The sequence below is a fragment of the Salvelinus fontinalis genome, chromosome 19 (genome assembly GCF_029448725.1).
Source record: "Salvelinus fontinalis isolate EN_2023a chromosome 19, ASM2944872v1, whole genome shotgun sequence".
In the NCBI taxonomy this organism is placed as follows: domain Eukaryota; kingdom Metazoa; phylum Chordata; class Actinopteri; order Salmoniformes; family Salmonidae; genus Salvelinus; species Salvelinus fontinalis.
This window is the reverse complement of record NC_074683.1, coordinates 12,679,205-12,704,917: the sequence shown is the minus strand read 5'-3', so window position 1 is coordinate 12,704,917 and position 25,713 is coordinate 12,679,205. Positions and strand designations below refer to the sequence as shown.

The 25,713-nt window shown below is 42.6% G+C and overlaps 1 protein-coding gene across 5 annotated transcripts in view; it reads right to left on the bottom strand.

Moving 5' to 3' along the window:
- Positions 1 to 25,713, bottom strand: part of adarb1b (adenosine deaminase RNA specific B1b) — a 187,022-nt gene that overhangs the window by 123,435 nt on the left and 37,874 nt on the right. Inside the window, exon 1 of one of the 5 annotated variants that reach the window (XM_055870830.1) lies at positions 19,560 to 19,628. The exons of the other annotated variants lie outside the window; for them this stretch is intronic. The gene's annotated coding sequence lies outside the window, so the exon portion shown is untranslated. Of the gene's footprint in view, positions 1 to 19,559; positions 19,629 to 25,713 lie in introns of those variants that run through there. 5 annotated transcript variants of the gene reach the window in all.

Here is a 25,713-nt window from a genome sequence, read left to right as displayed (position 1 = left end):
TGGGCCAAATCAAGGCTGAACCAGACCAAAATTCAATGTCTGCAGATGCTGGTTACAGTAAATGGAAAGAGAGGGGACTCATTGGTAGGTGTCAGTAAGAGGTGACATTAACTGGAGAGAGAGAAGAGAAGCAGAGAGACAGAAGGAGGGGTTGTCCAGACTGCTTTCACACTTTCTTTGACCACCAGATGACAGAGAGAAAACAGCAATGAGCTAAACATAACAGTTTGCCAGTGGAAGGGACTAACAGTAGAGAGACAGTAGCATGTGACCCAACTGTGGTTCGTGACTACTATGATTTCTCATTGTAGCCAATTCAATTGCCAATTCAATTACCGATTTGGTCACATAATTACGAGTTTTAATCGCTTAATAATTCATAAACCAAAATGTATAGCAGTAAGAACACTAACTAACACTAACTAATAACTTTACTGTTAGTTCTGTGAACTTTCATTATCCCCCCTCCTCATGAGAGAGAAATTTGAAAAAAACTTCAAGATATGTAGGTGTATTAGGATATTAGTTAATACCGTAAGACTTTTTCTGCTAGATGTTTTCTAAGATACACTTCCATCTGTTTGACCAGAAATCAAATCCTTCACTTCTGCCTAATTTGTAAAGTGGAAAATGGTTGAAAAATGAACACATTGGTGCTCATGGGTCCTTTAATAGAAATGATGATAATTAAAGCCTCCAAGTCCATTGTGGGAAGCCAAACGGTGATAACCAAAGACTGGAAGCAGCCAGTTTAGAGCGTAATGTTCAGACAAGCTGCTTCGATTGTAAAGCATGACATTTGCACATTTCCCAACTGCTTCGTTTGAGAAGAATGCAGTGACAAGGGGTGTTCAAGTGCAGTTGTTAGTGGAGCGGGAGACTGATCAGAATAGTTTCGACACGCACATGTAATTAACCCCCTTCCCCGAGTCTGCCAAAACTTTAGGCCGGATTCCTGTTGCTCAGACAAAGCCTCTTAAAACTCTCTCTCACTTTCTTGCAATGGTACAGTTAGCGCAAAGTACACCGGAAATGACCACTCAATTTGATCATCCACCGGCCTCAAAATAATCCCATATACATTAGCCAAAACCAAAAGGTTGTTTATCTCCATGTGGCTTCATCTCCTTGGGCCATGGGCCAGGAGGTACTGTAATAAGCAGACTCTCTGTAGCCTTGTCAAACAGACACAGTTAAGACATCACAGGTCTAATGAGAGTAGAGCCACAGTGTCAGCAGTGCTACAGTAACCTCTTGCACATGCTAAAGCCAAGAAGCCCTGAAAAGCAGCAAAAGTCCTGGAGGGACAACACTAGTAACTAGTAATTAATGAATGTTTATACTACAACTACAAATATCCTGAATGGGGCATATAAAGGCTGCACACTGTCAATCTCACCCAATGAAAGTGCTCTGCTCCCCCGTCAGAGAGCTCCTATTGGCTTAGCAGTAGAAATGACTGACAGTGTGTGATAATCCCACCCGCAGGGTTCTAAAGGACGCCCGTCTCCGATCACTACCATCATTATCTCTCAAACAGACCCAACACAATTCATTATTAATGACTAGCCAGGGCATACACAGGCCGGGCCTCCCGCTCATTCAAAGAGGGCTGGGAAACGGGTGGAACGACCAAGGAGGAAAATGGCAAAGAGCAAGAGCATAAGTGTAACGGATGTGAAATGGCTAGCTAGTTAGCGGTGGTCCACGCTAATAGCGTTTCAATCGGTTACGTCACTCGCTTTGAGACCTTGAAGTAGTTCCCCTTGCTCTGCAAGGACCGCGGCCTTTGTGGAGCGATGGGTAACGATGCTTCGTGGGCGGCCGTTGTTGATGTGTGCAGAGGGTCGCCCCGACCCGGGTTCACGCCCGGGTCGGGGCGACGCCGTAAAGTTATACTGTTACATAGGCATAACTAGAACATTGAATGAACACAACACTGGTTATGTCCCAATAAGAAAAAAATGAAATAAAAAGAAAAGTTAATCGACGAGACAAGGTTAAATTCCATAATATATTCAGGAGATTAATACACATTTGAATGCATGTAGGACGCAGGAAAATGCAGGAATGTAATTTCTAACACAATGAACATTTTTCAATTAGGCCTGTTATATTGGAATTTCAACCTGTATACATTTTGTATTCTAGTGGGAACCTATTAATGTGGGATGCAATTCTTGTGGGAGGCTTTCTTTAATCATGTGTATCTCTGCCATCGTAGGATTTGCACTGTCAAGGACATTTTTCAGCCTGCGCTTCAGCCTCAGTCTCTCAGTACAATGCGGGTGGATGAGACATACTCCTAATAGAAGGCTGCTTCAAATCAATAACCTGCTAACTAGCAAGAGACCTGAATTCCCTGAGCCAAGAGAGCTACCCCGAGATCACTTTGAAGAAATATGAATATAACTGGCTCATTTCCGGGGCTCAAACTGATTGGCTAGATGATGGTGATTGATGATCTACGATAATCATTTCATGCTTCGGTGGTTGAAGCTTCATGTGACGCGTGATGTTTAATAGAGCGTCGCTAGTGCTAAATCCTCTCTTGTGTAGTCTCCATTTTGGAACAGAACCGAGTTGCAGCCTCATGGTCCTAAGTGGTGATGATGGAGGCCTCACACCTGCTAGATCACCAAGAGCCAATAACGGAGCAGAAGGAGAACAGAAACTCCAAACACAGGACTACATTGCCATTATCTGAGCACATACGGACAACTAAGAGGACACTTGGGCATTTACCATAGGAGACAAAGTTGTATTTTTATATTTTATTCAAACTAAGTGGGATTTATTATCTCAAAAAGTATGGAGCATATTAAACCAGAACACTATGCCTCGTCAGGACACAGGAGGGGTGCAAACAAAGGACATCTCATTTGCTTATTTTTGATTGGTGGGAATTATTAAAAACATCCAGGAGGGACAAGCAGATGGAGAGGTAATTAGCTGTGTGTGTGTGTGTGTGTGTGTGTGTGTGTGTGTGTGTGTGTGTGTGTGTGTGTGTGTGTGTGTGTGTGTGTGTGTGTGTGTGTACAGACTAGTAATTTCTCTCCTCTCCCTCCTATTTCTATCTCTATCATAAATAACCTTGTCTGTCACCTCCCAGCCGCCCCTTAAAGAGTGGGTAGGGGAGGGGTTTCACTGCAACACCAAGCCCAACATAGGCCGGAACAACACGAGAGGAATGCATATTGTCAATCTGTAACATTCATTGTGCATAACCAGAATTTAATAAAACCTTAACTCATATTGAGAAAGAGAGCCTCCGCGTAATAACCTCGGAGGCCAAAACAGACGACCATTTTTAAGCTAGCAAATGACTGGTGGCAATGCAAAGAGGAGATTCTACCATGTGTTTTCTGTGTGTGGAACAGAATATAGGCAACTATATTATGATGTATGACTGTCTGAAGTTACTAGTGGGGTGAAGATTAGGGCTGAATCTTTTCCCGGTATTTTGCAAATGTTCCATCCCGAGAATAAATCCCTTTTCTCCTGGGTAACCTGGTATTTGCCGGCAAACCCGGAAGAGACATTCAAAAGCATCATAAAGCACATTAATACCTCTGGATTTGATTAGAGCTTTGATCAGAAATAAAACAAAAAAGCTGATGCTACCGGAGCCTGACGAGCCACATCAAATACATTTACATTAACGACATTTAATGAGCCCAAGCCCAATAAAGCCCAAATGATTGTGCCGTTATCCAATGCATATACGATATAGTCTACAGCACATTACGCACGACAGAAAAACAAAAGCCCGTAGATGTAGCTAGCTATATGCTCCCTTGGGTAAATAAATGAAACCAGCTCCAGTAGGCTAATCTTTTTGAGTGTGAACTGTATTACTCTACTGTATTATACTGTATTATATGGACTGGAATTACTCACACTCACATTCTGGTGCAGCACATGCAGCCAATAAAGTCACAAGTATAGACTAGAGAATTTGATTTTAATTGCGTAATATGATAAGGCCTATTCGTATAAATAGTAGGCTGACGCATATATACCTTTCATAATATTACCCCTAATGTAATAACAGCCATCCTCCTCTTTCTCTCTCTATTGTTGCTTCCTTCCTTTCATAATTCATCCGAATGACATTCTTGAATAATATAGAACGAGTTTTAGATACAGAAGGCTTTCACTTCTCTTCACGAAGATTGAATAGTTATGGGTCTGAATAAATACTGGAACTGCTATAGCCTACTGCCACTATGTGTTCGCTCTTCTTTCAAACTACCGGTGAGTTCTATTGGCTGTTTTATTGTCACATTCAGCAAAAAAATTGCTTGCGTCCCTCTTCGAATAGTCCTGCCTAACTCAGTTGCCGGTGAGTAAGGAGTATGGATATCACCATGAGGCCAATGGTGACTTTAAAACAGTTCCAGAATTGAATGGCTGTGACAGGAAAAAACTGAGGGTGGATCAACAACATTGTAGTTACTTCACAGTACTAACCGAATTGACAGAGTGAAAAGAATGAAGGAAGCCTGTACAGATAAAAAAAATATTCCAAAGCATCCTGTTAGTAATAAGGCACTAAAGTAAAACGGCCAAAATGTCCTGAATACAAAGCGTTATGTTTGGGGCAAATCCAACACAACACGTCACCGAGTATCACTCTTCATATTTTCAAGCATGGTGGTGGTGAAAACCTTGTTCAGTCTGCTTTCCAACAGACACTGGTAGACATATTCACCTTTCAGCAGGACAATAACCTAAAACACAACGTCAAATATACACTGGAGTTGCTTACCAAGACGACATTGAATGTTCCTGAGTGGCCTAGTTACAGTTTGCACTTAAATCGGCTTGAAAATCTATGCCAAGACATGAAAATGTCTGTCTAGCAATGACCAACAACCAACTGGACAGAGCTTGAAGAATTTTAAGTAGAATAATGTGCAAATATTGTACAAACCAGGTGTGCAAAGCTCTTAGAGACTTACCCAGAAAGACTCCCAGATGTAATCTCTGTCAAAGGTGATTCTAGCTATATTGACTCAGAGGGTTGACTATATATCTAATCAAGATATATTAGTGTTTTTTTCCCCATAAGTGTTTTACAAATGTTTGAATTTTTCTTCCACTTTGTGACAGAGCATTTTGTGTCGATCGTTGACAAAAACAATTAACAACAAAATGTGGGAAAAGGAAAGAGGTGTGAATGCTTTCTGAGGGCACTGTATATTTTTTATTTTTTATTTTATTTCACCTTTATTTAACCAGGTAGGCTATTTGAGAACAAGTTCTCATTTACAACTGCGACCTGGCCAAGATAAAGCAAAGCAGTGCGACACAAACAACAACATAGAGTTACACATGGAATAAACAAGCGTACAATCAATAACACAATAGAAAAAAGAAAGTCTGTATACAGTGTGTGCAAATGGCGTGAGGAGGTAAGGCAATAAATAGGCCATAGTAGCGAAGTAATGACACTTCAGCAAATTAACACTGGAGTGATAGATGTGCAGATGATGATGTGCAAGTAGAAATACTGATGTGCAAAAGAGGTAGATTAGATGGGCTATTTACAGATGGGCTACGTACAGCTGCAGGGATCGGTTAGCTGCTCATATAGCTGATGTTTAAAGTTAGTGAGGAAAATATAAGTCTCCAGCCTCAGCGATTTTTGCAATTCGTTCCAGTCATTGGCAGCAGAGAACTGGAAGGAAAGGCGGTCAAAGGAGGTGTTGGCTTTGGGAATGACCAGTGAGATATACCTGCTGGAGCGCATGCTACGGGTGGATGTTGTTATCGTGACCAGTGAGCTGAGATAAGGTGGAGCTTTACCTAGCAAAGACTTATAGATGACCTGGAGCCAGTGGGTCTGGCGACGAATATGTAGCGAGGGCCAGCCGACGAGAGCATACAGGTCGCAGTGGTGGGTGATGTATGGGGCTTTGGTGACAAAACGGATGGCACTGTGATAGACTGCATCCAGTTTTGCAGAATAGAGTGTTGTAGATGACATCGCCGAAGTCGAGGATTGGTAGGATAGTCAGTTTTCCGAGGGTATGTTTGGAGGCGTGAGTGAAGGAGGCTTTGTTGCGAAATAGGAAGCCGATTCTAGATTTAATTTTGGATTGGGGATGTTTAATATGAGTCTGGAAGGAGAGTTTACAGTCTAGCCAGACACCTAGGTATTTGTATTTGTCCACGTATTCTAAGTCGTAACCGTCCAGAGTAGTGATGCTAGTCGGGCGGGCGGGTGCGGGCAGCGAACGGTTGAAAAGCATGCATTTAGTTTTACTAGCATTTAAGAGCAGTTAGAGGCCACGGAAGGATTGTTGTATGGCATTGAAGCTCATTTGGATGTTTGTTAACAGAAGGGCCAGATGTCCAAAGAAGGGCCAGATGTATACAGAATGGTATTGTCTGTGTAGAAGTGGATCAGGGAATCACACGCAGCAAGAGCGACATCGTTGATATATACAGTGAAAAGAGTCGGCCCGAGAATTGAACCCTGTGGTACCCCCATAGAGACTGTCAGAGGTCCTACACCTACTACCAGATAGCTTACACCTATTGGCACGGTGTGATGTAAAAGACAAAGCAACACTTGACATTACTGTAAAAGGACAAGCATTAGAGACAGCCAGAGAGGAAAAGATCCACATCACAACAAAAACAGTCAACCATCCGACAGTCATGATGCTCAACATACACCTGACACACACACACACACACACACACACACACACACACACACACACACACACACACACACACACACACACACACACACACACACACACACACACACACACACACACACACACACACACACACCGCTCATCAGGCTGATTAGCCCTCAGGGTAAGTACACACTATAGATTATGGGTTAAAGGGGAGTGAAGAGGAGCGCTGCATTAAAAGCTTATTGCGCGCTTGTTTGTGTGTGTGTGTGTGTGTGTGTGTGTCATGTCAAATCAAATGTTATTGGTCACATGATCTGAATACAGCAGGTTACGGGACAAGTCCACTACCACCTGTGCCATGAAAACCCAGGCTTCTTGGCAGAGGCAGCAATACTCATACACATACATAGGGAGGATATACAAACATATCAACAATGGGATGATGAGGAATAACTTTAAGATGGAGAATAAGTCAAATCGCAGTTATAGATTAAATTATAACAGTCACGCATAAGACTATGATCAAACATAATCGCCACAGTTTACATAAAAATGATTATGTATAAATTAAGATTAGCATTACAGTCCAATCAAAGACGCTGATACTGATGATATTTAGTACATAAGAATCTAAGTGATGATATCGATGAAAGGATAAAATGATACTGTTGTGTAATCCTTTAATCATTATCATTCACTGATTTGTGATAATGATGACAATAGCCAAGATGCTGATGACGCAACAGGCTGTGTGAGCTGATGACATTCAGAGGTTCTGTCTCGACGCTCAAACTCAATTTTGAAAATCCACACGTCTGAGAACTGTCATTTTCATTCTCCCGCCATCATGTTGTTTGATCTCGCTCTCTCTCTCTCTCACGCATGCACGCACAAAGGGAAATCCTTGGCGTGAGAATGCCATAAATCAACAATAACAATAAAGGCCTCATCCTGGAGAGTTGTGTCATATTTTTGGCAGTGAATCACAAGGCCTAACAAGCCCGGGCAGGTGCAACTCAGACTCAATCCCAATACCCCTCCCACCCTCCCCTCCATTTTTCGCAATCCCGTGAGCCCCAACAAGGCTTTGTCAGAGTGGTATTCCAATTTAAATTTGAGAGAAGCGTAGCTAACATTATTCAGCTAGCTAAACATTTAGCTTGCAATTATGGGCTTTTGACATTATGAATTGTAATTCGTATCGTTTAATGTTTTAGGGACTCCTGAGCAAATCAGTCTGTCATCTCACGGAACCCAATGGATGTAAAGAATCTAGCTAAAGCATTTCCTTTGAATTATATATTTTTTATTATAAGCTTGCCTTGCTGTTCAGACAAAAATTGAAGTCAATCAGTTTTATAATTAGGGTGTGCTTATCTAGTCCTGTTTCACTGTACGAAGTGAGTAACTTGTACAGGTGTGAAATGGAAATTCTTTTTTTTTTTGCATATCCCACTCACAGGAACAATTAGGGTTTATTCCGTTGCAAGGGCAGAACGACAGATTTTACCTCGCCGGCGCCTAACCGCCAGGCTACCTGCCGCCCTGCAACAAAATAACAGTGGAGAGTGGAGAACAAAAGAGAAGACGAGATAACAGTAGAGTAGAACAAGTCAATGAGACGGTGGCTCAGAAAAAAAGAGGAGAGAAAGATATGTGATGGAGACGTGGGGAAATGGGAAAGGAGGCGAGGGAGAGAGAGATCAGTCGGAACACAGTTGGCCACTGCGGAGTATAACAGTGCTTGTGTAATTTATTCAACTTGTCCCACCAATCAGAACCTATTTCCTACCGGGGACGGAGGCTGCTGCAGCACAGCTCTTGTGGATGTGGCCGGGGGGAGAGAGTCCTTGACAACACAAGCAAATGAGAGAGAGCGAGAGCGAGAGCGAGAGCGAGAGCGAGAGAGAGAGAGAGAGAGAGAGAGAGAGAGCGAGATGACCCTCACAGATGTAACATCCCAACTCCCCACACACTAAAACACCCACCCCAGGCTGTTCCTTCCGTCTCGTCAGGATAATGCGCTGTGTGTGTTTGTTTTCACGTGTGTATGCCTGCATGCGTGTGGTGGGAGAGAAATTGACAGCAGAGCAGGGAGCATCAGAGGCAGAGGCTCCGTCTCAGAGAGTGTGTGTCCACTCAGGGAGAGACCCTTCCCCAGCAGGGTCAGTGGGAACCAAGCATCATGACATCCACTCACACTCACTGACCTTCTATTCTCAGTGTCCCTCTGTGTGTACGTGTGCATTTTGAGTTGGACTCAACGGTCCATAAATGTGTATAGGGTCCATACAACTCTAAAACGTGCATACTTGCAGAAATGTTTTGGTTTGGATCCAAAGAAAGCAGACATTGGGTGTCTGTGTGTGGTCATTAGGAGGCTATGAGCATATTGCATGCGAGTGCGATTGTGTCCGTTTTAGTTAGCGTGACTCGGCGTCTTTCTAGGACACCCTTTGTTATTGCTCCATGCACTCGGCTGAGGCAGAACTTGCTTTAAAATAGACTTCACTTCATTTCGCTTCTGTTCAAGCCCCCCAACCCAGTTCCACTTGTTTAACTCAGCCAAACCCATCAATCAAGTTGTCCATCAAATAGTCGAGAACTGTTTAAAAAGCCCCGTCTGCTCCTTAGGCCAGGAACGCTATCTTTTTTCAGACGTCAATACGGCCGCATTGATCGCTATAAAAACGTGGAATTAAATATTGATCTACTACCCCTGTTTCGCAGCATTTTAACAATCCTCAAAATGCCCTTATGGTCGCTTGTGTCTGAGGTAAATGTGACCGCTCTAAAAGACTTTCAGGTGACTGTGGAGGGGACAGTCATGGTAGCTGTGCTTTGTGACTAGACACAGACCTCTTAAAGACCTCTCGCTGTTAACTCATCATATAATAAATACTATTTACTTTACTATTTACTAAATAAGTATGTGAGGTCTTTGCCAAGTCGCCTAAAATAATGTTTTTTTATTATAACACTGGTCCTGGAGAGCTGGGACAAGGGCTGCAGGTTCTGGGGGCATAGAAAAGGCACGAAGCAGAAAAAGGGCACGCATGAGTGACCAAGAGAGGAGATAAGAGAGAAGAAAAGTTGTACTGGAATACCTTAAGATAGATGTATCTGCATATGTGTATGCGTGCACGTGTAGACACAGGGAAATTCTTCCCTCAAAGCGAGTGTAATGCGGTGGCTGACCAATCCTGAGGGGCGTCAACATTTTCTCCCCTCTCTCTTCTCCATTTGATGAGCCTCCCTCTTAATCTTCCCCAGGCCGTCTACCTCCTCCCTCGCTCATGAAAGAATGAAGGCAGCAGAGAGGACAAACTCCATTCATTCAGTCGGAGGAGAAAGAATCCCCTGTCCCGTGCTCTCTATCAAAGCCTATCACCGGGCAGTGTGTATTCTTCACTAGTTGATACGCAACGTTGACGTCAGAATACAAAGGGAACATTGTACAGTACAATAACCAGGCAGAAATTCGGTAATAGTCCAGCTACACTCCAAGCCATTCGGAAGGTGAATTCAAATTAGATTTGATTGGAGGGGCTCTTCACGTGAATGTTGGAGATTCCATTTCAGTGAATGTATTCAACTGTCAGTGATCAAGCGATGAACAGGGTTTATATGTCTGTGTTTCTGCTCCCAATTCATTAACTCTCAAAACCTGTCGAGTGATTCTTATAACACATTCACTCTCTCATACAAACAAAGGCACTGTATAGACTATTTAATCAAAGTTAAATCCTAAAATGAACTTTGAAAGCAGGGAATATGCTTTGAATTGACCCCAACCCTTTTGCAATAATAAAGCAGAATTGACCGCCTCCCTGTTGCAATTTTAAAACTGAGGCTTTGCAAATATCAGAATAAATAAAATATCCGACGAGACAAATTTGTCAAGATGGAATATTTCAGAAGGGAAAACATACGTTTGACACCCACTTGGTACTCTGTTCGTTCAAAAAAAACTTTCGGGCCAAGTAAATTTTTCGCAATTTGCAAAAAAATCTATTTCAATTGATAGTGTGTACGTCACATACTGTACATAGAGTAAGCCTGTGTGTGCATGTACACTTCACTAGCAAACAAATCTTGTATGGAGATTAAAGGGCGGCTCCTCACAGCTCTGACCTAGAATGATTAGCAATTGCTTAAGCAGATTTTTTATCACGTGTGACTGATCAAAACAGTATTGTGTCAAGAGGAAACCAGGTCTCCTTTCAAGACAGAGAGAGAGAGCGAGAGAATGAGACCCAAGCATAGCAACCCCCTCAGACCATGGAGCATACCATAGCCAAAGAGCGAGGGAGCAAAAGAATAACAAAAGAGTCTACCCCTTGCCAAGTACCTTCTCCACGGAGTTGAGAGCAGATGTCTTTTTTAAATTAACCAACGACTCCTTCGACTTGTTATGCGTTGATATTTAAAAAATAATAATAATAATCTTAAACCTACCAGGATTTCTGTTAGCAGGTCATTTTAGGCTCAATAAATCAATTAAAATGAAGTTGTCTAATCCATATAACAGACCTAAGGGGAGATAAATACAATATGACGTCCATCTAACCTGGAGGAGGAAATGATTGTCCAAAAACAAACAAAAGTGCCACTGACCCAATGATAAAAACTGTGAATATGCATTGTTCTCCGGCTGGTACCAATAAGATAGGCTACTTTTCCCCGTCTTCTCTTCGCAACAACAGCCATTCGTTTTCCAAACTGTTTATCCGCGATTGTATTTTTAAATATTGCGATATGCCTGGCTGGGTCTCTCTGCTTTTCACTGACAGTCACAACTCAACAATCATCTATTTGGTATTTGCCGTTCGCTCTGCCCAAATTGTCAGCCCTTCCAACGGTAGGCTATTTGATTTAAAACAATGAATCTTTTTTTTTTTTTAAGAGCTAATGATCCTCTGTGGCCAAATCATGCTTTCTGGTGTAGTAGCCTATTTTTTATGATTTTATTTATTTCTGTATAGACAGGAGAAAGTTAATTAAGCTATATTATTTTGGCAATTTAAGTTAATTTGGGGAAAGCTTCGCTTCTGCTAGCCTTATGGACGCGCCACCTACGTACTCTAACATCTTCGGAATTCGTTGCATCCGAATTGCATGTTCTGTGAAGATGAATTACCATAAACTAAATGTGATTTCTGTCATTCTGACAACCGTGGTGGATGCCTTAATCAGGTTAAGCAACCAATGCATATGGTTCCGGAAAATTTCTTAAAATATCCGGTGAATTAAAATGGAAACTCTGGCCCGTGTAACTATGTTTGTCCTCGAGTGATTCATTTTGTTTGCTGAAATCCATACTTTTTAATAAAATGTTAAACAAACACAACCACGGACTGTTTCCTTGTTGAGATTCAAATTGGCACATGCGCATTGACTTGCCATCTTAGAGCAACAGCGATGGGGAAAAAGTCGGTGGTTGATTTCCTGTTTTACTAAAAAGTGTCGATTTCAGAAAAAATAAAGGCACGCAACAACAGAGTACAAACATAGATACATAGTAAAGGTTTAAGAGTTTACACTTTTGAAGTATCGACGCATAGTGACTCAAAGGAGTCGGAAGTTCTTTTAAAATACTCTAGCCTGCGCTCAGAGGTACTTGGCAACGCTACCCCTCATCCATCCTTCCATAGAGCATTATAAAAATGCACCGGAGCGCTAATGTCTTGTCATTTCCGCCCGGCAACAGTCTCTCTGGAGAAAGGCGTGGTTTGAGGCCATGTCGGTGCGACACATGGAGGACGACTCAATCAGAATTAAGATTCAAACGAGTGGGGAGAGCCCAGAGTAGAAATAAATAGATCATTAAATCAATTATTATCAATTAGCAAAACCTGCGGAGACGCGAAGCCAGCAGCCAACATTTCCAATTAAAAAATGTTTGCCATAGAGCTATACATACATAACATAGGATAATACACCCCAATCCCGTGTACAACCATGGAAAGATTTGCTTGGAATTAGAACAAGTGCCTTGGAGGGCCTCTGGAATACACAGACATCTAGATTTTGTTCTTCTTCTCTCCTGGTATATGGATGTCTATTTGACCTTGAAAAGGATATGCTCAAAAGGCATTCTTATATTCAGGCAAAGATACATTTGCTGGATTGTATTAATCGCAGCGTGAGTAGAACTGATATGAACTACATGCATATCCAGCAATGGCACTCGTAATGGACTGAATGGAAAATGCATCTCCATATAACATAAAAGCACAACCGGGTTCACAAGGGACATTCTTAAACCGCTCATTTGTTAGGCTTGTGTGTAAGCTCACCCACCATGGCAAACATTGAAAACCCTCCAAGTCGCTCGCTCATAAATATTTCAAGATTTCATAAAGGGTGGGGGGGGGGGGGGGGGGGTAAAGCAAATTACACCCACAGATGCAGGCCTGTGATTGAATAATACATGTCAGTGCGTCACGAAAACATAATTTCCCGCAATTTTAGGAATACCAAGGTTGAAATGAGAAATGTGTTGTGAAAGAAAATAGGGCAGGAAGATGTGCCAGTTACTGGCTCTTCTCCCTGGTTACAGCCCCACTGCATTGTCCTGGTTCACTGAGCATGACGAGAAGTTGTCTTTCAAGTCCCACATCAACGAGAGAGAAGGTTCCATCAAAGTTGTGTCTCCCCCCCCCCCCCAAAAAAACTCCATTATGATGGGGGTGGGGGACACCGCTATCCTGATTGCACTTGGGCGGGGGCAGGGGGGGGGGGCGTGTATGTGAAGGCGACTGGAGAAGTGAGAGGCGGCTGACAGCTAACGCACAAAGTCTTGCCCACACTGTCACACGCACAACCCCTTGGCTGTCACAGTGCTGACCACCGTGGCACTGTGCCACCAGCCTTATGGTCGTCAGTACAATATCAGAACGAAAGAGCATCACCTTTCACATCTCATTGCATGAACTAATGTGAAGCTAGTTTCAGGGTATATGGGAGATACTAGAACATGCCTCTATAAAAGTCAAGGTCAAGAGGATAAAGGTTGGTGGGGGGGGTGTAACACGTGGTCTATGTCCACACGAGTAAGTGTCAACCCAGAGCAGAAGATTAAACAGAGACAATAACACTTTTCAAGTTACTGTGGAGATGGAAATAAACTTCTCTCCAATCAGAAGCTTGAAGGAAGCGGCGGCCCACTTATCTGGCCCATTCAGCAGCACGAGAGTCAAGCACGAAGAAGTGTCACACTCTGTGACGATGGAAGACAAATAACTGCTACAGAGCCATCAATCAAAGGATGATGTATTACTGTGTGTGACAGCTCCGTCGTCATCACACACACACACACACACACACACACACACACACACACACACACACACACACACACACACACACACACACACACACACACACACAAACCATGAGTCTCAGCTCACTGGGTCGCTAACGAGCCGCTAAGCCACTTCATTTCTGCCCCAAAGTCATCAAACGCTAGCAAAACTGTGCTGTGTGTCTTCATTGTCTGTGGTTGACTAACAACACGAAAGGGACAGGAAAGTGCCAGGCCTCAGAACAAAAGTAATTACTATTTTATCAAACATATATTTACAATGTTTGACTTACTGGAGACGAATGAATAGATGTTTTCCAAATTTGTGTACTAATTGGACAACAAAAGTTTGAGATACTTTATCATGACAATTAGAGAGATTTAATTGGATGATTAGAATGACTGATGATTAGAATGACTATGATGATTAGAATGACATGATTAGAATGAATATGATGATTAGAATGACTATGATGATTAGAATGACTGATGATTAGAATGACTGATGATTAGAATGACTATGATGATTAGAATGACTATGATGATTAGAGTGACTATGATTAGAGTGACTGATGATTAGAATGACTGATGATTAGAATGACTATGATGATGAGAATGACTGATGATTAGAGTGACTATGATGAGTAGAATGACTATGATGAGTAGAATGACTATGATGATTAGAATGACTGATGATTAGAGTGACTATGATGATTAGAGTGACTATGATGATTAGAGTGACTATGATGAGTAGATGATTAGAGTGACTATGATGATTAGAGTGACTATGATGAGTAGAATGACTATGATGAGTAGAATGACTATGATGATTAGAATGACTGATGATTAGAGTGACTATGATGATTAGAGTGACTATGATGAGTAGATGATTAGAGTGACTATGATGATTAGAGTGACTATGATGATTAGAGTGACTATGATGATTAGAGTGACTATGATGATTAGAGTGACTATGATGATTAGAGTGACTATGATGATTAGAGTGACAATGATGATTAGAGTGACTACGATGATTAGAATGACTACGATGATTAGAATGACTATGATAATTAGAGTGACAACAATGACAACGATGATGACAATGACTATGATGATTAGAATTACTGATGATTAGAATGACTATGATGATTAGAATGACTATGATGATTAGAGTGACCATGATGATTAGAGTGACCATGATGATTAGAGTGACTACATTATGCAACAAAGAATCATGATGAATCGCCTTGTCAAGCAACAAGCCTGGGACTTCATTGTAATTGTGTGAAGTCATCATTCGGAACATTCAAAAGCCTTTACACACAGTGTAAAAGTGGGAGCAGGATGACTCGGTCCACCCGGAGAGCCAAGTTGAGAGATACAGTACATGGTCTGAGGCATTGAAAGGACGTCAACCTTGCATCGCAGGAGTCATCCTCTGTGTGAGGCCTCCTTTCCCTTGACTCCTCAGCCAATGAGGCAATGCAATTAAGCAATGGACAAATAGATGACAAATGTTTGAGATGGAAAAACAGAAGTGATCTTAATTCCGGCACGCCATCTCCAGTCAGATAGAAACCCCTAAAGGTTGATGACACTCATCACTTTGAAGATCCTGGGATTGTTATTTAAAGCGAAACCCTTTTGCACCACATGTCAGACCCGGGTGAAGTGAACCGCAAAAGACACCAAGCCTGGGTGGCACTGCCAAGCGTTCAGGCTCTGACAGTCAGGCGCGATGTAGGGAGGGAGTTGGGTGCATCTGGGGCTTCCATTTTAAGTCAGCCAAATATCTAAGAGGGGGAAGACAAAAAATCTAACAAAACGTGGGATCTTTTTGGTTTGCCCACAACATAAAAGCACACATAGGCTTTTCTGGCTGATAGTCAGCTTTTTGGACCTCAGCAGTGATGGGGGAAGAAAAAGAGGGAGATTCACAAGTATGGTACCCTTCTTGCATTTGGGCCCCTTTCCACTGGTGTTGCTAAACGTATTCAGCCTCGAGCCCCCCCCCCCTTCTCCAAGGACCTTTATCTGACTATTGTCAGAGAGTGGCTCTCTGAAGAAGTCAGGGTTCTCACACGTAGAAGTCAACCCCGAGAGGAATACATTGGTACCGTGTGCACACACAGTAGACACATTTTCACACAAGCTTGCCACCGGCCAGACATATCAGGCAGATTACGACCCATCATCTTCTACATCTCACTACTGGTTTGCTCTGATCCCTTTGAGACATTTTAGTCACTCCCATCACAACAAAACATGCAAATGCAGCCCAGCAGTGGCCTGGCAGTCCACAACTTATTCTCAGTGGAGAGGAAACAAAAGCTGATTTAATTTGGGTTTGCACTGGGCAAAAATGTATATTGTTGGTTTGTCATTTCCATACTGGTATCAGGGAAGGATACAGTTTACATAGAGGAGACCTTGAGTAAGGAATTACATTTTGTTAGAGATAGGTTGACTGACGACAAATTGTCGCTACATTTGGAACAAAACTTAGATTGCTTAGGGCTGACAAGATAAAGGTCAACTGTGCAGGCAAGGAGATTGAATCTAAAACAAGTGTAACTTATCTTGGCGTGTCCCTTGATCAATCCCTTTCTGGAGACCTGACTGCTGCAAAATGTGTTTCTAAAATGGCGAACAAATTGAAATGTTTATATCGTAACACTAGATATTTTAACGTTAAAGTTAAGAAACGACTTGTCTCAAACTTGATTCAGTGTCATTTTGATTATGCCTGCTCTACTTGGTATAGTGTGCTATCAAAAAAGCTGAAAAAGAGAATGCAGGTCATGCAGAATAATGTTATCAGGTATATGCTGAATGTCCCCCGCAGGACCACATAGGGGTACAGGAGTTTCAGGAGGTGGGCTTGTTGCCTTTGGAGTCCGGAGTGGACCAACAAACTTGATCATATGTTTGACATCTTAAATGATCGTGCCCCAACACAGTTACAATACCAGAGCTAGTGTTCCGTATTGTAAAATCCCAAGAGTAAACAGTACTGCGCGGAGCACGTTTTTCTATACAGGCATTTGTCTATGGAATAGACCAAAAAAACAGTAGAAATAGCTTTAAAAAGCAGGCTAAGGTTGTCTAAGTAAGAGAAACCACTCCCTTGTGTAACCTACGGCTGGTCAGGTGTATTTATTTGAATGATAGGTATGATGTGCAATGAATAGATCGTTTTTTAAGGTCGAAATGTGAAATTAATATGGTTGCATTTTAAGGTTAGGGAGAAGTGCAGTGAATAGTACCACTTTTTAGGATGTCAATATAAATGAATATACTTATGGTTGTTAGTAATTTTGTCTTGCCTTTTAATCTTTATGTGTTATAGTTTTTACCATCGAGGATTACTTTGGAAACAAGCGTTTTAATTAATATTTATAAGCGATATCCTCTGGGTCCACATTATACATTTTGTTGTATATGTCTCTTACCCCAAATAAATTAAATTCAATTGCTATAATGTTTGTGGAGGGAAGAAAATTTAAAGCCAAAAGCCATAGCTAATTAGATTTGAGCTCTCCGTGGTTACAGGGAAAGCAAAGCAGAGAGAGTGAACCAACAGAAACATTACAGTCATCGGGTGGAGTAGCTTTAATATACACTGTAAGCTGCTCTGGATAACATAATATGCCAAATTATGTTCAAAATGTTAGTATTACTGGAATGCATGTAATGCTGTATTGTAACGTTCAGTTTGTCGGTAGCAACTGTGCCATGTAGAAGTATAATGATGCACTTATGATGCCTTGCATTTAAGGCGACAACACAGCACAGGGAAACATACTAAATGATAAACTATGGTACAAAAAACACAGATCCCTAGCTTTCAGGCTATATAAAATATTGCTGTTAGGCTATGTACTAAGTACTATGATACTTTTAGAGCTGTGGGATGTAGGCCATGTAATGCAGTCGGAGGCTGTGCAGTTGCTGCTGCATGTCGCCGACGAGAAGAGCAGGGCTCAGCCGACCTGACACCGTCTCACGCTCTCCGTCCGGGCGCCCATTTCTCATGATCAGCGTGGGCATCACAAACAGGTCAGATGCTCTGCATACCCGAACGGAGACCTCTGTTATAAGAATGTATCTCTCACACACCCACTTCCAGAGAGGCATTTTCAAACCTACTACAGAGGTCCCGTTTACACTCACCATGAGGGTTGTTCAAACCAAGCTCCACGATCAAACAGGCAACTGGCAGCGCTGTATTCACAACTACATAATAGTTCAAGTACAGCTGTAAATTGCCATTGATCTGTGAGTAAGCAGATCTGTGGAGTGCGCTGAGGCCCAGTGTGGTGAGCTTGGCTGTGTATGGCACATAAAGATTCCTGCTGCTGATTTCCGACAGGGAGAGTGATTCCTCGTTAACAGCAGGTGTTGCTGGTTGGATTCACAGTTCGCTGGTCAAGTAACCTCTAGAGTTCAATGCATCCCTTTTTAACCCTCCAACATCCAGACATTTAAAAAACATGCATACAGCTGGATTTAAAATCGGTGCATATGTAATATACTCCCAAAGTATATATTTTTTTATAAACCGCCAAAGTTTCACTGGGTTTTAGCCAGGACCTTAAGTAGGGGCAATGTAAAATAAAAAGATAAGATCTGTAAGTGGGGTACACTGAAGTGAGCCCCGCGTCGGGCATCAGGATCTCAGTTTAAGCCTGGCTTATGGCCCAAACAGCCTGAGCGATTCACAGCCCGGGATGAAAAGGAGAGGATCGGCTTGAACTCCGTTCTCTTAAACCAGAGGAAACAAGAGGAGTCAGGGATTACACCAGCTAAATCACTCCGCCGGAGCTACCAACCAGAGCCCAGTAAAACACAGCTTCTGTGCTCATGCCAATTTGATCATAGAGGGAATGGAACGGCAGAGAATCCTCTCAGTGATTACTACGTTCCCTCAGTCAGAGGTTAATTGATGATTTTGTGTGGGGGAGATGAGATTGGGAGTTGGAGTAACACTTGAACAAATACTGTAATTCTAGTCTACCTTTCAGTGCTAAAATATCCATCACACGCAGTTTGCAATAGTGTGGAAAACTCTTTAAGTGACTCAAGATGGCTTTGGTTGTGAAGTATGACCCTTCGGTTGGTAACGGTCTGTTTGCCCTCCTCTGCGGGCATGTTAGGGTTCGTAGGATTCTGTGGTGCCAGCTGTGCCTGTGGTACGCCCGCTTCCAGTCTCTCAGAGTAGCAGTTGTCAAGGCTGATGTACAGTCAGCAGCAGACTACACAAACAGTTCTCGTGTGCACACACACAAATACAGACAGACAAACACACTAGGCGTTCATATGACACCAGGGAGAACTTGTTTAACTATGAGCACTTTTACCCGTATGTTTGTCTCCGGATCGCAGCATGGAACTAACACATCATCCCTTTATTTGCCCACCACAGCGAGCACTGAATTATTACTGCGTAGCTAGTGCCACGGTGAGAAGCCTTGCCTCGCCACACTGGTGCAGAGTAGAGGCAGCAAGTAAGCTGCTGTTCACCCAGAGAAAAGAGATGCAGTCTACCTGTGTGGAAAAAGAGAACGGTTCATCAAAGCAATGGACCTTCTCACCTGCTGGTTGGCTGATCCAGTCCAGGATTGACCTAGTCCACGCCCATGAGAGAGAGAATCCTCTTTTCCATTTACATTTACATTTACATTTAAGTCATTTAGCAGACGCTCTTATCCAGAGCGACTTACAAATTGGTGCATTCCCTCGCCGTTCTATACATCACTTCGCTAATTGTTGACTGACACATGTTGCATATTTGCTTTTGGCATCCTCTCGAAGGACACGGAAAAGATACATGAAAAGACGCTAGGCAGTTAATCATAAACAAACGTGCGTAAGTCTGGAGAGCCGTGATAGCGTGGGTGGGCTAGCAAGTGCGAGAGGAGAGTGCCATGGTGGAGGAGGAGGGATGGAGAGTGGGAGAAAAGGAGAGAGCTAGCGCTCGGCTTTAGCACAGCATCAGCACTGCATCAGCACTGCGCATCTGTCATCAAGATCAAAGAGGTTCATATTTTTACCTCGCGAGGCCTTTTGTGCTGCCTTCTCCCTGGTAAGGAGTCTCCGCAACAACAAAAAAATCAAAAATCCCATGCTCTCCCTCCCTCCATCATCTCAAAACGTTTGTTTGGTACGAGATTAAAAAAAGGTGTATAAGGGCTGAACCTGAAGAGGTAACGTTTTAACGGGTCAACTTCTGTGGATGTGATTTGGATATCTGTACACTCCAGCATCAATCACAACAATCCTAGCTCAATCAGTGTGGCGTGTAGAAAAAGGGTACAGTATCCACATTAATCGTTGGGTTTATCCCCTCTTGCAGCAATTAAGAAGCTACAGAGCCGTTGATAGTTTCGCTTTCTGTTCCGCCAAGTCCTCCAGACGACACTTCTCTTCTCCTTAAACAAAGCGCCTTTGTGTTTCCAGCGTGCTCACACATGCCCCTGTCCAATTAAATCACCATCAGCTGGCCCATGTTCCCATATAATTGACAGTGTCTAAACCTACGGGCCAATGGCGAGAGCGCAGTATCACTCAAGTTTCACAGTAAATGGATGCCCTCCAAGTTCATCACAAAACAAAATAAGATTTTAAACAAAATAGGGTCCTTGGATCAATGGGAAATCCCTCTAAAATGGAGTGTCTGATGCATTGGTGTTCTTCCCCTTGTTGTGTTGACCTTCCCTTAACCTCAAACTAAGCCAAGTGGAGGACACGTGGAGAAAGCACTTCAAGCCTGAGGTAAAGGTCATTCCTCGAAGGACCCATTTTGCATTTACATTTACTGTAAAATGCTGGGCATCAAATACAGATTAGTGTTTTCCACTAGCACCGGCTTTCAGCTATACCGCCGATTAGTCATTTTCAACCAGCTACTTTTTCCACCCTAAAGGAGAAGTTTACCCAAAATCCAGAAACTCCCAAGTGATTCCATACATTGAAACTAGTTCAATGGAGTTTGCCCTCTCCCCATTTCTCTCTCTCTCTCTCTGTAGTGCTGTACTGAAACAGCTGCATAAACGGGTCACGTGACTAGTGATGTTGCTAGATGCAAGCCTCGCTCTGCTCTGTTGTCAGTGAATTCATGTTTGAATTTGAATTGTGTTTTATTGAAAGCGCACGGGAATGACACATTTTTGGCAAAAGTACTATGTGTACTTTACCACCTAAAATATTTGTGAATATTTTATATCATTATTTTATGTAGTCGACTGCCACAGCAGTGGACATTGGTAACAACTGGGCATGTGCACCCGCGTAGGGGAGACCCTGCTATGTCCCATATAATTGTGGTAACGATGAGTCGAAATCCACTTAGCCTATTGTTTTCTGGCACATTCATTTATGCCTATTTTCTTTCGCGTGCAAGGTCCAACATTAACCATGACCCGGGGCAAGTAAAAACATATCTCCGGCCAGTGGATCTCGTCAGTCACTGGCCCAATAGGGCTAGTAAATTATCAACATATTTTTGCATTCCAGTTCAACATTTACCTGTTCTGTCGCAGTCTACCATTGAAGACTACATGCGTAAATGTCTAACTATTTGTATTTGAGCAATACGGTGGCTTTTCATTCAAGCACCACCACGCTCCTGCGAGTCACAACTTCTCGAGCACTCGAGTTGATGCCTTCACACAGCACACGCAAACTATCTAGAGCAAAACGAAGCGCCCATCAATGTACTCGCTGAGCTTTTTTATTTTAGGGAAAGTGATTTACAAAGGTAAACCTTCAATAGTGAACATACTACCAATATGCTGGCTACTGTTGATAGTCTGCAAAAAGAAAGCTACAAAAAGACACCTAGCATTGCTTGACTAACGTAGCCATGTTGATATCTTTTTTGAAACGTTTGTCTTAAAGGGGCAGCGTCCTATTTTCAAATCTTCTCAAAATTACATACTTTAGAAAACAAAAATGAATGCAATTAATACAATGCCATTCTAAAGAATAAATTATATTACACAGCTTTTTAATAAATATCATCATAACCAAATGTAGCCTATTGATAGCTAAATATAGAGAGAAAGCATGCTAACCTACATGCCCTGAATTCTAATTTATTTTATTTTATTTAACTAGGCAAGTCAGTTAAGAAAAAATTATTATTTACAATGACAGCCTAGGAACGGTAGGTTAACTGCCTTGTTCAGGGGCAGAACAACAGATTTTTACCTTGTCAGCTCAAGGATTCGATCTAGCAACCTTTCGGTTACACGCCCAGCGCTCTAACCACTAGGCTACCTGTAGCTTGAATGACCCCAATGCGTTTAAGAACTACACCATGTCTGAGCCAGTAGGGGGGAAAATGTACGTTGGCCCCTGGCGTGTTTCATATGCAGCCACGGAGTAGTGAAGCATAGGCTATTTACTCCACTTTGATTGACGAACAGTAAGCTTGATGGGTTTACAAAAGGTGTTGAACTGGCTGAACAAAGTCGATCTCTTGTATCATTTCCATTCATAAATCATACAGTGTAGTCATATGTCCATGGTACCGCATCGGGACAAGTAAACTAAAGATCTCTTTTGTATTTTTGATATGAAGTCCATCAGGACTTGCGAGACAGTGACTTCAAAGTGAGTGACTCGTCAGTAGCCTACCGAATCGTATTGGTAAGAGAGACGTTCATTTGGCTTCCTAATTTGCCTACCGATAGGCTTTTTGACGATAAACTGTAGATAAATTCAACAAATCCTTAGAGCAGGAACAATAGGTAGGCCAAAAAAAGTCCTAAATATGATCAAAGAAAACAGATTGAATATGCCAAGTGGAGAAATATTTATCCAGAGTCACAGTGAGAGTAGTACATAAAATCTCTCTCCACTCAGTGCCAATTTAATGTCATTGTGGCTCTTGGCCTTTTCCGAGGACAGGGAGCAGGACGACACACACACACACACACACACACACACACACACACACACACACACACACACACACACACACACACACACACACACACACACACACACACACACACACACACACACACAGCCATCAGATGAGACACACACTCAGCCATCGGGACGAGGTCTGAGTTTACACGTGTGCGCGCTCAGCCATTGTGCATCAGCCAGACGACTTTAAAAGGAGAAAGAATTTCATAAGCAAGGTCATGGAATGAATGGACTAACTGTAAGTCACTCTGCTAAATGACTACAATGTAAAATGGAAATGGAACGGGAGAGAAAGAATGGAAATGGAACGGGAGAAAAAGACAGATGGGTGGAGGTTGAAAAAAGGCAGAAAGAGAAAAGAAAAAAAACGGACCACAAAAAAAAAAAGAGGGAAAGCAGATTAACAACAGAGGCGTGTAGTCCCCCCTTCCCTCTGCTCGCCCGTGTCTTGTTTACGTTTCAATTACTAGCACTGACCTCCAGGACATGTCCCTCTCTCTACCCTATATCCAGATGTTGTTCAGATAATTAAAGTCGCCCCCTTTTGTCTGCAGAGGTCACTCAGATAACATCTGCGCCGAGTGCAGCAGCGGCTAAAACAGACAGCTCGAGTCTCTGCGGTGGAACCTGGAGTGTGTGCGCGAACAGACAGACACACAGGCAAACACACAGAAGGACATACACATGCACACACTTTGTAGAGCGCAAAGGAGAGCGAAAATACACCAACACACTCAATCTCACATGTAAGCACATACTTCCCAACACGGTTATTGTAAACAAACTCACCGAGTCCATACAATGACGGTTTCTTTCAGACTCATATGCATCAAGATAAGCATTAGTAGTCCTGACCACGAGAGAGCCCCAGTATGCATTCAGATATCCCTACTGATGCTACTGTATACCACCACAGTCTACTGCATGAGCAGCCCGATGGCATGCCAGTGACTTCAAACAGGCTAAAAACACCTCCTTCACGAGGACAACATGCAGCTTCCTATAAATAAAAGAGATAGTCTAAGCGGGACATGCTTTGACGGGAAGTCCGCATCCTTACAAACAAAAAAAATTCACCTTTATTTAACCAGGTAGGCTAGCTGAGAACAAGTTCTCATTTACAACTGCGACCTGGCCAAGATAAAGCAAAGCAGTGTTACACAGACAACAACACAGAGTTACACATGGAATAAACTACCCCAAGTCCATTGTGATGTATATGTTCACATATTTCAGTCTCTTCATTGTGTTGTTTTATTCACTCGATTTTGGTTGAAAATAAGCCTAGGAAGGCAGATTATATGTATAAAGAAACACAGTGTGGGTCTGAAGCTGCATCGTTAGCCTAGCAACGAGCGTAGCTCTCGCTGCGCTGCGACAGTGAATCATAAGAAGAGCCGTTTGGCTCGCTAATCCCAAACAAACAGCTAACTGTTAACGAAACTGCGACCTCCAGATGGTCAAACCCCAGGCAAAGCATGCGGGTTATCCTGCCATTTAAAGGCAATCGCGGCCTTCCTCGGCATACGCTTTACATTGAGGCTTGTGGTCTGTGTGTGTGTGAAGGTCACTACAGAAGCCTAGCCTCGCTGTCTTCACCACCACTCCCCAATGCCCTTTCTGTTCGATTGTGACAACATCTATCTGGACCATCAAGTTCTGTCTGATGGGGGAGAGCAGTGTCACCTCACCCCATTAAAAGATAATCATCTCGTTAAGTGCCTTTTGTCTGATGTGGTTTTGTATTCCAATACAAAGCCCTAAAAACATTCACGCGGTACGTTGTCCATTGCCTTGACAGAGAGATTAGAAGTGAAAGAACGGCTAATACATCTCTGCTCAACTGCCCTCGTCGACATCTGTAACTGACGAGGAGGAACCAGATGGAAGCAGAGTTTGTGTCTGGTCATGTCCACTGGCAGCTTTTCCTTTCACCCTCATGCTGTAATTCAGATAGGGTTTAATTTAATTGTGATAAAACTGCATAATGTTAAAATCGTATTACCAACCGTATTGCACTTAGTATATTGTACTGTAATGTAGAACGACATTATGTTGTGTGAATAGTAGCCTACATGAAGGACATGTAATTGTGTTCTTGTGACGACGCCTTCTAAATTGTCCTCGCGGGGATTTAATATAGCGGTATTGTACTGTATTCGACAAACATCGCCGGGTAAAACAAATGCAGACACTGTACTTCCCCAGGGAGAAAAAATTCTGTGAACGTGAACTGAGAGTGAACTGAGAAAAATGGAGTGAACTGAGTTCCACATATACATTACTGACTTGACTGGGAAACTCAGCTCCTTAATTAAAAAGGCCCTAATAGAATGGCCAGCACTGCGGATCGCACATTACAAAGTGAGAGATCAGTGAAAGGTGCTAAAAACTAATGTATGCCTCCAGTACCGCAGTCTTCATTTTGGCACAGCTTTCATTGCACCTAGGTCTGTGACAAAGAAACCGTTGTTTCGAGAGTCAAGTTCAGAGGCCCTGGTGGTGGACATGGAGAAGGGTGACGGGGGCACGGGTCTGGTCTGGTCTCCATGGAAGTGGCGCCATGAGCGAAAGCTGTAAGTTCGAGGAAGAGGGTGTGAGGATGTATGAGAGACAGGGGAAAGGAGATGAAAGTGACACCAAAGACTTTTGGGTTGATTAAGTCTGCACGGTCCATGTCTCGAGTAAAACATTCATATAGCGCAGTTCTTTTGACCAAAGACAAAATGTTTTTATTGTTCTGGACAAAGGTAGCGTACTATCCAACATTGTGTGTCATTTGACAACAGATACAGTAAATGTGCCAAAGTA